Here is a 10800-nt window from a genome sequence, read left to right as displayed (position 1 = left end):
GAGAATCATACTTAGGTAGCCTGTTTTCCCCATTTTGGTTGTGGGTGTTTATTTTCTGTTTAGTGTCTGTTCACCTTGCAGAACTGTTTCGTTTTCTCATCGTTGTTATTTTGTGTAGCGTTCAGTTTTAAATTAAAATATGACGAACACTTACTACGCTGCATTTTGGTCCTCCTCTCCTTCCACCAACGAGAATCGTTACAACGATAGACAGCTGTCCCTGATTGAGAAACATACCCGGCCAAAACATAGAAACACAAAATCATAGAAAACAAAACATAGACTGCCCACCCCAAATCACACCCTGACCAAACCAAATAGAGACATAAAAAGGCTCTCTAAGGTCAGGGCGTGACACATAGTTTTTCTGAATGTGTTTCTATTGGACCCCATGCAGTGAAATACACTATGTGAGCTGTTCACACCATTCCACAGTGAATTTGCTTTAATTATTCAAATTGTATGGGAATTGGTCTTAAATAGTTCAGTGTTCGGTAACCAAACTATTGAAATTGTAATTTTATTTAATAGCAAATATCTACAAAATGGTGAATTGTGCCATTTGTTACAATAGACTTTTAGGGTGTCATAACTTGACATTTCCACAGTAAAAATAACCTAAAGTATAGTCAGATTACACTATTCCAGTGAGATTGAGAACTAACCTTTAAGCCATTTTGCTCAAGACGTTGACATGGAGCCCAGTAAAATGCAATTTTAGGGGGCTTTTTTGGGGCCAGGAATCAGAGGTAGAAACACAAAAGACAACACTACTGGGCCAAACACTGGAGCTCAGCCTGATAGTGGAAATGCACTATTAGTAGATTCAGTCAATGGGGGCATGCCCAAGCAAGATGACAAAGAGAACTGATGGGAAGGAAGATATATTCAAAACAACAGGAAATGTGGAGAGGAGGATGTGAGAGAACTAGTCTTACCAGGCACCTTGGTTGAGTGATTTAGTAGTATGGTGGCGACAGTGGGATCAACTCACCTTCATTAGCATGTGTCCTCGTTACCCTGTCAGACTTCTGTTGACCTACGTTTCTATTGTGTGTAGGTTCTGAAACACCATTTCTAATGTGTGTAGGTTCTGAAACACCATTTCTATTGTGTGTAGGTTCTGAAACACCATTTCTATTGTGTGTAGGTTCTGAAACACCATTTCTAATGTGTGTAGGTTCTGAAACACCATTTCTATTGTGTGTAGGTTCTGAAACATAAGTTCTATTGTGTGTAGGTTCTGAAACACCATTTATATTGTGTGTAGGTTCTGAAACATAAGTTCTATTGTGTGTAGGTTCTGAAACACCATTTCTATTGTGTGTAGGTTCTGAAACACCATTTTCTATTGTGTGTAGGTTCTGAAACATAAGTTCTATTGTGTGTAGGTTCTGAAACACCATTTTCTATTGTGTGTAGGTTCTGAAACATAAGTTCTATTGTGTGTAGGTTCTGAAACATAAGTTCTATTGTGTGTAGGTTCTGAAACACCATTTCTATTGTGTGTAGGTTCTGAAACATAATTTTCTATTGTGTGTAGGTTCTGAAACACCATTTCTATTGTGTGTAGGTTCTGAAACACCATTTCCATTGTGTGTAGGTTCTGAAACACCATTTCTATTGTGTGTAGGTTCTGAAACACCATTTCTATTGTGTGTAGGTTCTGAAACATAAGTTCTATTGTGTGTAGGTTCTGAAACACCATTTCTATTATGTGTAGGTTCTGAAACACCATTTTCTATTGTGTGTAGGTTCTGAAACACCATTTCTATTGTGTGTAGGTTCTGAAACACCATTTCTATTGTGTGTAGGTTCTGAAACACCATTTCTATTGTGTGTAGGTTCTGAAACACCATTTCTATTGTGTGTAGGTTCTGAAACACCATTTCTATTGTGTGTAGGTTCTGAAACACCATTTCTATTGTGTGTAGGTTCTGAAACACCATTTCCATTGTGTGTAGGTTCTGAAACACCATTTCCATTGTGTAGGTTCTACAAAAAAAATCTAGTATTTTGTAAGAAGGTGGGGCAATTTTGAGTCCTCCCCCAGAATTTCTTACTGCATTTTAAAGGCCCAATGCAGTCGTTTCATCTCAATATCAAATCATTTCTGGGTCACAATTAAGTCCCTTACAGTAGCTTTCCATGTAAATAGTCAAAAAGAAACTAAAATAGTTTTTAATCAATCAATGGTGGTGATAGGGGCATTTGAACATCATTTTTTTATGGCTAAATCACCTTTAAGTAACATCAATCCCAATATGGAGTTGATTTGAGTTGAATTCAGGTGATTTTGGTCACAGGGATCACATGCCTCTATCACTTCCATTGATTCTTTTTGCTAACGGTAGCTAAAGTTAAAATAACTTTTTTTGTATGTTCATGAGTGTTTGAGTTTAGGTCCATAGCTGGCCTCTATCAGCTTACACTGTATTCAATGAAAGGGAACAAGGGGCTTCTTACTGCATTTCTCAAACTTAAAAAAAATATGCATTTTATCTATAACTACTAGGCCTATGTTAACACATGGAATTGTTTGAAGTTAGTAATAACATTGACCGTCAAGCTATTCAATTATCAATTTTAGGACACCTGGGGGTATCGTTTAATAAGAAACTAATGTGTAGAAATTATTTAATTAAACTTTAGAACTTAGAACGGGGCGGCAGGTAACCTAGTGGTTAGAGTGACAGGTAACCTAGTGGTTAGAGTGGCAGGTAACCTAGTGGTTAGAGTGTCAGGTATCCTAGTGGTTAGAGTGCAGATAACCTAGTGGTAACCTAGTGGTTAGAGTGGCAGGTAACCTAGTGGTTAGAGTGTCAGGTATCCTAGTGGTTAGAGTGGCAGGTAACCTAGTGGTTAGAGTGGCAGGTAACCTAGTGGTTAGAGTGGCAGGTAACCTAGTGGTTAGAGTGCAGGTATCCTAGTGGTTAGAGTGCAGGTAACCTAGTGGTAACCTAGTGGTTAGAGTGGCAGGTAACCTAGTGGTTAGAGTGGCAGGTAACCTAGTGGTTAGAGTGCAGGTATCCTAGTGGTTAGAGTGCAGGTAACCTAGTGGTAACCTAGTGGTTAGAGTGCAGGTAACCTAGTGGTAACCTAGTGGTTAGAGTGGCAGGTAACCTAGTGGTTAGAGCGACAGGTAACCTAGTGGTCAGAGTGGCAGGTATCCTAGTGGTCAGAGTGGCAGGTAACCTAGTGGTTAGAGTGGCATGTAACCTAGTGGTTAGAGTGGCAGGTAACCTGGTGGTTAGAGTGGCAGGTAACCTAGTGGTAACCTAGTGGTTAGAGTGGCAGGTATCCTAGTGGTTAGAGTGGCAGGTAACCTAGTGGTCAGAGTGGCAGGTAACCTAGTGGTTAGAGTGGCAGGTAACCTGGTGGTTAGAGTGGCAGGTAACCTAGTGGTAACCTAGTGGTTAGAGTGGCAGGTATCCTAGTGGTTAGAGTGGCAGGTAACCTAGTGGTTAGAGTGGCAGGTAACCTAATGGTTAGAGTGGCAGGTAACCTAGTGGTTAGAGTGGCAGGTAACCTAGTGGTTAGAGCGGTAGGTAACCTAGTGGTCCGAGTGGCAGGTAACCTAGTGGTAACCTAGTGGTTAGAGTGGCAGGTAACCTAGTGGTTAGAGTGGCAGGTATCCTAGTGCTTAGAGCGGCAGGTAACCTAGTGGTCCGAGTGGCAGGTAACCTAGTGGTTAGAGCGGCAGGTAACCTAGTGGTTAGAGTGGCAGGTAACCTAGTGGTTAGAGCGGCAGGTAACCTAGTGGTTAGAGTGGCAGGTAACCTAGTGGTTAGAGTGGCAGGTAACCTAGTGGTTAGAGTGGCAGGTATCCTAGCGGTTAGAGTGGCAGGTAACCTAGTGGTTAGAGTGGCAGGTAACCTAGTGGTTAGAGCGGCAGGTGACCTAGTGGTTAGAGTGGCAGGTAACCTAGTGGTTAGAGCGGCAGGTAACCTAGTGGTTAGAGTGGCAGGTAACCTAGTGGTTAGAGTGGCAGGTATCCTAGTGGTTAGAGTGGCAGGTAACCTAGTGGTTAGAGTGGAAGGTAACCTAGTGGTCCGAGTGGCAGGTAACCTAGTGGTCAGAGTGGAAGGTAACCTAGTGGTCATAGTGACAGGTAGCCTAGTGGTTAGAGCGTTGGGCCAGTAACCAAAAGGTTGCTGGATTGAATCCCCGAGCTGACAAGGTAAAAGTATGTTGTTCTGCCCCTGAACAAGGCAGTTAATCCACTGTTCTCTGGTAGGCCGTCATTTTAAATAAGAATTTGTTCTTTACTTTCTTGCCTAGTTAAATAAAACAAATCTTGGCCTAACTGCCATTACCTCATTAAGTGCACTAAATAACACACAAAGGTATGTCATATCAGGTAGCCTAACATTTTTATCTGAAGTATTAATGGTTTGTAGCGACTGAAACGCATCAGAAAGGTATTGGGAGCATCCGTTCAAAAATTAGACCCACATTTGTAGGAAGGAGACAGAAACCGCTCTGTTTATCACATCTGCTAATTGCTGGTATCGGAGGTTACTGACGTAACCTTGGGTCTATGAATAAAGCAGCGCATTCAGTGGATTAAAAATGATTGAGGGGGGACAGAATAGCGCTCTAGAATATTGGAGGGGACGTGTCCCCCTTCACTTATATGCCGACTAAGCCTGTGACTTTTTGTCTAGGTTCTCAATGCTACCACAGGGGTTTTGTGGGGTCATATAGAATCTGTGATGATTTTTATCCAACAGCATATTTCAGCTATGAGATATTATACTATTGCATTGCTGCCACTCCATCTCTGTCACACTTCCACCAATGTTCTAACAAACACTGCATAGGGTCATAGGATGTTTCTATTAGCAGCAATCAATCAATCAATCAATCAATTAATTAAATTACTAGGGATGACGCCAATTACTAGGGATGATTATGAATTTGACTTTATAGAGAGTTTACCCTAGTTTGCCCTTCTGCGAAAGTGGCTCTCGTCAGTTGTTGGGTCCCTCGGGTAGTGAGTGTATTTGTGAGTGTTTAGAAAGATGCTAAATCGTAAGCCAATGATGAGGCTAAAGATGCTAAATGGTAAGCCAATGATGAGGCTAAAGATGCTAAATGGTAAGCCAATGATGAGGCTAAAGATGCTAAATGGTAAGCCAATGATGAGGCTAACGATGCTAAATGGTAAGCCAATGATGAGGCTAAAGATGCTAAATGGTAAGCCAATGATGAGGCTAACGATGCTAAATGGGTAAGCCAATGATGAGGCTAAAGATGCTAAATGGTAAGCCAATGATGAGGCTAAAGATGCTAAATGGTAAGCCAATGATGAGGCTAAAGATGCTAAATGGTAAGCCAATGATGAGGCTAACGATGCTAAATGGTAAGCCAATGATGAGGCTAAAGATGCTAAATGGTAAGCCAATGATGAGGCTAACAATGCTAAATGGTAAGCCAATGATGAGGCTAACGATGCTAAATGGTAAGCCAATGATGAGGCTAACGATGCTAAATGGTAAGCCAATGATGAGGCTAAAGATGCTAAATGGTAAGCCAATGATGAGGCTAACGATGCTAAATGGGTAAGCCATTGATGAGGCTAAAGATGCTAAATGGTAAGCCAATGATGAGGCTAAAGATGCTAAATGGTAAGCCAATGATGAGGCTAACGATGCTAAATGGTAAGCCAATGATGAGGCTAACGATGCTAAATGGTAAGCCAATGATGAGGCTAACGATGCTAAATGGTAAGCCAATGATGAGGCTAAAGATGCTAAATGGTAAGCCAATGATGAGGCTAACGATGCTAAATGGTAAGCCAATGATGAGGCTAAAAAGTGGCAGCGGTTTAGGTAGAGCAAACCGTAGAGCAGGGGTTTCAAATTCATTCCATGGAGGGCCTAGTGTCTGCTGTTTTTTTCTCTCCAATTAAGACCAAGAAAACCAGGTGAGGGGACTTCCTTACTAATTAGGGACCTTACTTCACCAAACAAGTACAAGGAAGCATCGAAAACTCGAAGACACTCGGCCCTCAGTGGAATGAGTTGGATCCTGTACCCTAGAGGTCTTCAGAGGTCTTCGGCATCAGGGCAATTCCGTTGGTAAAATAGCCTTGAAATGTTCCTCCGGTGTCTAGTAGTCACATGACACTAGTCTGAGTCAACCCAGAAATGTGCAACCTGTCCAAGGGTAGCACTCATCCCACTTACCATTTTCCCCAGTTACCTCCTTCCCCCTGTTGATGTCTGACATGGAAATCTGTCTGGAGGGGTTTGACAGAGACCAATGAGAGAATAACTGACTGGTTGACAGTGGTGGTTATTTGGTTTGAACTTTTTTAGTCTTGTGTCGTGTCTGAGTGGTGTAACCAAAAAAACATTCATAGCATGTGCTGTACATTTCCATGACCAAATCCAGATGCACACAAACACAAACACACACGCACACGCACACACACACACACACTTCCCGCTTTATGTCTTTGTGGTTGTAAAGTGACGATTGAGACACAGACATGGAATACCCACCTGCATTTTTGCAACATCTATGAATTCCGAAGCCAGGCCCTTCTGATTTGCATATAGTGATAAACTAGGCCGTCATTTCCATTTTGCAATAACTATGAATTTCAAAACCAGGGCCTTATGATTTGCATATAGTGATAAACACTGGCCAAACCCAAACGACACTGGACCAATTGTGCAACGCCCTATGGGACTCCCAATCGCAGCCAGTTGTGAAACAGCCTGGATTCAAACCAGAGTGTCTGTAGTGAAGCCTCTAGCCATGAGATACAGTACCTTAGACCACTGCGCCACCAAGGGCAACACTTTCCAATTGGCTCATTCACCCAGACTAATAGCTGTTGTATATGGAATCCTGGCTGAAAGGGAACTAAAGACAGTATTGGCCTATTTAAAGGGGTAATCCGAGATTGGTACAACCATTTTGGTTCTTTTAAATGTTGCCATTGATTATTTAAGAATATAGCTTTTAAATGCCTCACGAGCTTAGTTCAACTATCATACCTCATCAGAACCCAAATAAGTTTGTTTTACTCCATTGTTTGTTAACAATGTAATCGTAAACAAACACTTCATAGCTTCTAAACATGGTTAAAACTATGATATCATGGATGGACAGTCCTTGCATCCATAACGCTCTGTCTTTGAGAGTGGTGACATTTCTCGAGCCCCATCGCTCAGCTGTTTACCAAAACAAGTGGTGGGGTAACCATGTTTGCTGTTTTTCAAATCCCGGATTGCCCCTTTAAGTTTTCAAATTTCACGAGGGGTATTGGACTAGTCCTCATTAATTTTCCATCTGTATTAAAGGTGCAACACCTACAATTTCTCAGAATTTCTCCCCATATGTGGAAGCAAGATGAATTGCAACAGCAAATTCAATTTTTGCAAATTTGTTAAAAACTGAGCACTAGGCTGCATTCAAAATCCCATTTCTCTGTAACATGCTGGAGACTCGAGCCTTTTACTTTTGGTTTTGGTCCACTAGCTTCAAACAGCTGAAAAAAAATATATATTTCTCAGTGATTTAGACGGTACAATGATTCCTTACACTATTCAGTGGTTTCTCACATAAACTGAAATTGAGCGAACAGTGTAGAATTATAGAAACCAGGAAATGACAGACTGATTTCTACATTGTCCACTTGACCCGATTTGTACTAAATAACACAGCCACAAAGTCAAAACAGCTTTCCTATTTCGGCAGGAGAAATCAATAGGCGAATATCACAGCCAATTACAACACTGACGGGTAAGTAATACTGTGAAACACTATCATTCCACTATTACTGCAGCTATATTATGGACATTTTCTGAAATTACAATTCAAAAATTAATAAAAATCCTATGTGTAGCACCTTCAATGACGTGAGCAAGTGCAAACAAAAAAGCCAACTAAATCAATAAAGTCTCACACACACACATTGGCGCCACATACAAACACATTCACACAGAAACCAGAAAGACACACACACACACACCACTTTTGAATTGCAAGCAGGTTATGTGGTGCACTGTAAAACCATGAAACATGTGACACGTTTATAACCTAAACGTCAATGTTTAAAACATTAGGCATTTATATTGGCCAATAAGTGTTCCATTTCTAACACAGACATTTAGAATGCAAGGATTAAACATAATAGTTTCCAACCAGCAGAACACCTACAGTTGAAGTCGGAAGTTTACATATACCTTAGCCAAATACATTTAAAAAAATCAGTTTTTCACAATTCCTGACATTTAATCCTAGCAAAATAATTCCCTGTCTTAGGTCAGTTAGGATCACCACTTTATTTTAAGAATGTGAAATGTCAGAATAATAGTAGAGAGAATGATTTATTTCAGCTTTTATTCCTTTCATCACATTCCCAGTGGGTCAGAAGTGTACATACACTCAATTAGTATTTGTGTCACGTTCTTCGTCCTCCTCGTCTGAGGAGGAGTAGGAGATATCGGACCAATACGCAGCGTGGTGAGTATTCATATTTATTAGAATACTTTCAATAAAGAACAAAAACAATAAACTGACAAAATAAACGAAGACGCAACAGTCCCGAAATAGTGAACACTAAACACAGGAACAATCACCCACAACCCACAATACAAAACAGGGTACCTAAATATGGTTCCCAATCAGAGACAACGACTAACACCTGCCTCTGATTGAGAACCATATCAGGCCAAACACATAGAAACAGACAAACTAGACATACAACATAGAATGCCCACTCAGATCACACCCTGACCAAACAAAACATAGAAACATACAACGCAAACTATGGTCAGGGCGTGACAATTTGGTAGCATTGCCTTTAAATTGTTTACCTTGGGTCAAACGTTTCAGGTAGCCTTCCACAAGCTTCCCACAATAAGTTGGGTGAATTTTGGCCCATTCTTCCTGACAGAGCTGGTGTAACTGTGTCAGGTTTGTAGGCCTCCTTGCTCGCACACGCTTTTTCAGTTCCACAAATTTTCTATAGGATTGAGGTCAGGACTTTGTTGTCTTTAAGCCATTTTGCCACAACTTTGGAAGTATGCTTGGGGTCATTGTCCATTTGGAAGACCCATTTGCAACCAAGCTTTAACTTCCTGACTGATGTCTTGAGATGTTGCTTCAATATATCCACATCATTTCCCCCTCCTTATGATGCCATCTATTTTGTGAAGTGGACCAGTCCCTCCTGCAGCAAAGCACCTCACAACATGATGCTGCCATCCCCGTGCTTCACGGTTGGGATGGTGTTCTTCGGCTTGCAAGCCTCCCCCTTTTTCCTCCAAACATAACGATGATCATTATGGCCAAACAGTTCTATTTTTGTTTCATCAGACCAGAGGACATTTCTCCAAAAAGTACAATCTTTGTCCCCATGTGCAGTTGCAAACCGTAGTCTGGCTTTTTTATGGCGGTTTTGGAGCAGTGGCTTCTTCCTTGCTGAGTGGCCTTTCAGGTTATGTCGATTTAGGACTTTTTTACTGTGGATATAGATACCTTTTTACCTGTTTCCTTCAGCATCTTTACAAGGTCCTTTGCTGTCGTTCTGGGATTGATTTGCACTTTTCTCACCAAAGTACGTTCATCTCTAGGAGACAGAACATGTCTCCTTCCTAAGCGGTATGACAGCTGCGTGGTCCCATGGTGTTTATACTTGCTTACTATTGTTGGTACAGATGAACGTGGTACCGTCAGGCGTTTGGAAATTGCTCCCAAGGATGAACCAGACTTATGGAGGTCTACAATTTTTTTCTGAGGTCTTGGCTGATTTCTTTTGATTTTCCCATGATGTCAAGCAAAGAGGCACTGAGTTTGAAGGAAGGCCTTGAAATACATCCACAGGTACTTCTCCAATTGACTCAAATTATGTCAATTAGCCTATCAGAAGCTTCTAAAACCATCACATAATTTTCTGGAATTTTCCAAGCTGTTTAAAAGCACAGTCAACTTAGTGTATGTAAACTTCTGACCCACTGGAATTGTGATACAGTGAAATATAAGTGAAACAATCTGTCTCTAAACAATTATTGGAAAAATTACTTGTGTCATTCACAAAGTAGATGTCCTAACCGACTTGCCAAAACTATAGTTTGTTAACAAGAAATTTGTGGTGTGGTTGAAAAATGAGTTTTAATGACTCCAACCTAAGTGTATGTAAACTTCCGACTTCAACTGTATATCTCCTACGTATTCAGACTTTACTTTCCCATCGTCCTGTTTAGAGTACTTTTAGCAATTAGAAATTGATGTGACTTTCCGTGCCTTTTATTCAGATAAGTGTTAGGAATGTCTGTCACCTTACCTAGATTTCAGCAAAACTGAACAGGACATTAGATTTAAAAGATATTTTCAATGGCGTGCTGTTGTTCTTATTCAACTGTGTTGAATTAATTTCCGTTAACTCTCTCAGAGTGAAAAAGACACGGCAAGGGCATCATTATCAGATTTCCAAGCATTCTTTGTTGCAAGTAGATTTTTAGAATAGTTTGTTTTAATATCTATGTTTCTGCACATTGATTGATTAATGGATCTTATTGTAACGCTCGTCTTCCTCCTCTTCTGAGGAGGAGTAGTATGAAGGATCGGAGGACCAATGCGCAGCGTGGTAAGTGTCCATATTTTAATAAAGAAATAGGACACTGAAACATAAAACAACAACGTGAACAAACGAAAACGAAACAGTCCCGTATGGTAAAACACAGACACATGAACAATCACCCACAAACCACAATGACAAACAGGCTACCTAAATATGGCTCCCAATCAGAGACAACGACTGACACCTGCCTCTGATTGAGA

Source organism: Salvelinus namaycush, chromosome 9 (assembly GCF_016432855.1).
Source record: "Salvelinus namaycush isolate Seneca chromosome 9, SaNama_1.0, whole genome shotgun sequence".
Lineage (NCBI taxonomy): Eukaryota > Metazoa > Chordata > Actinopteri > Salmoniformes > Salmonidae > Salvelinus > Salvelinus namaycush.
Note: the sequence above shows the minus strand (reverse complement) of the source record.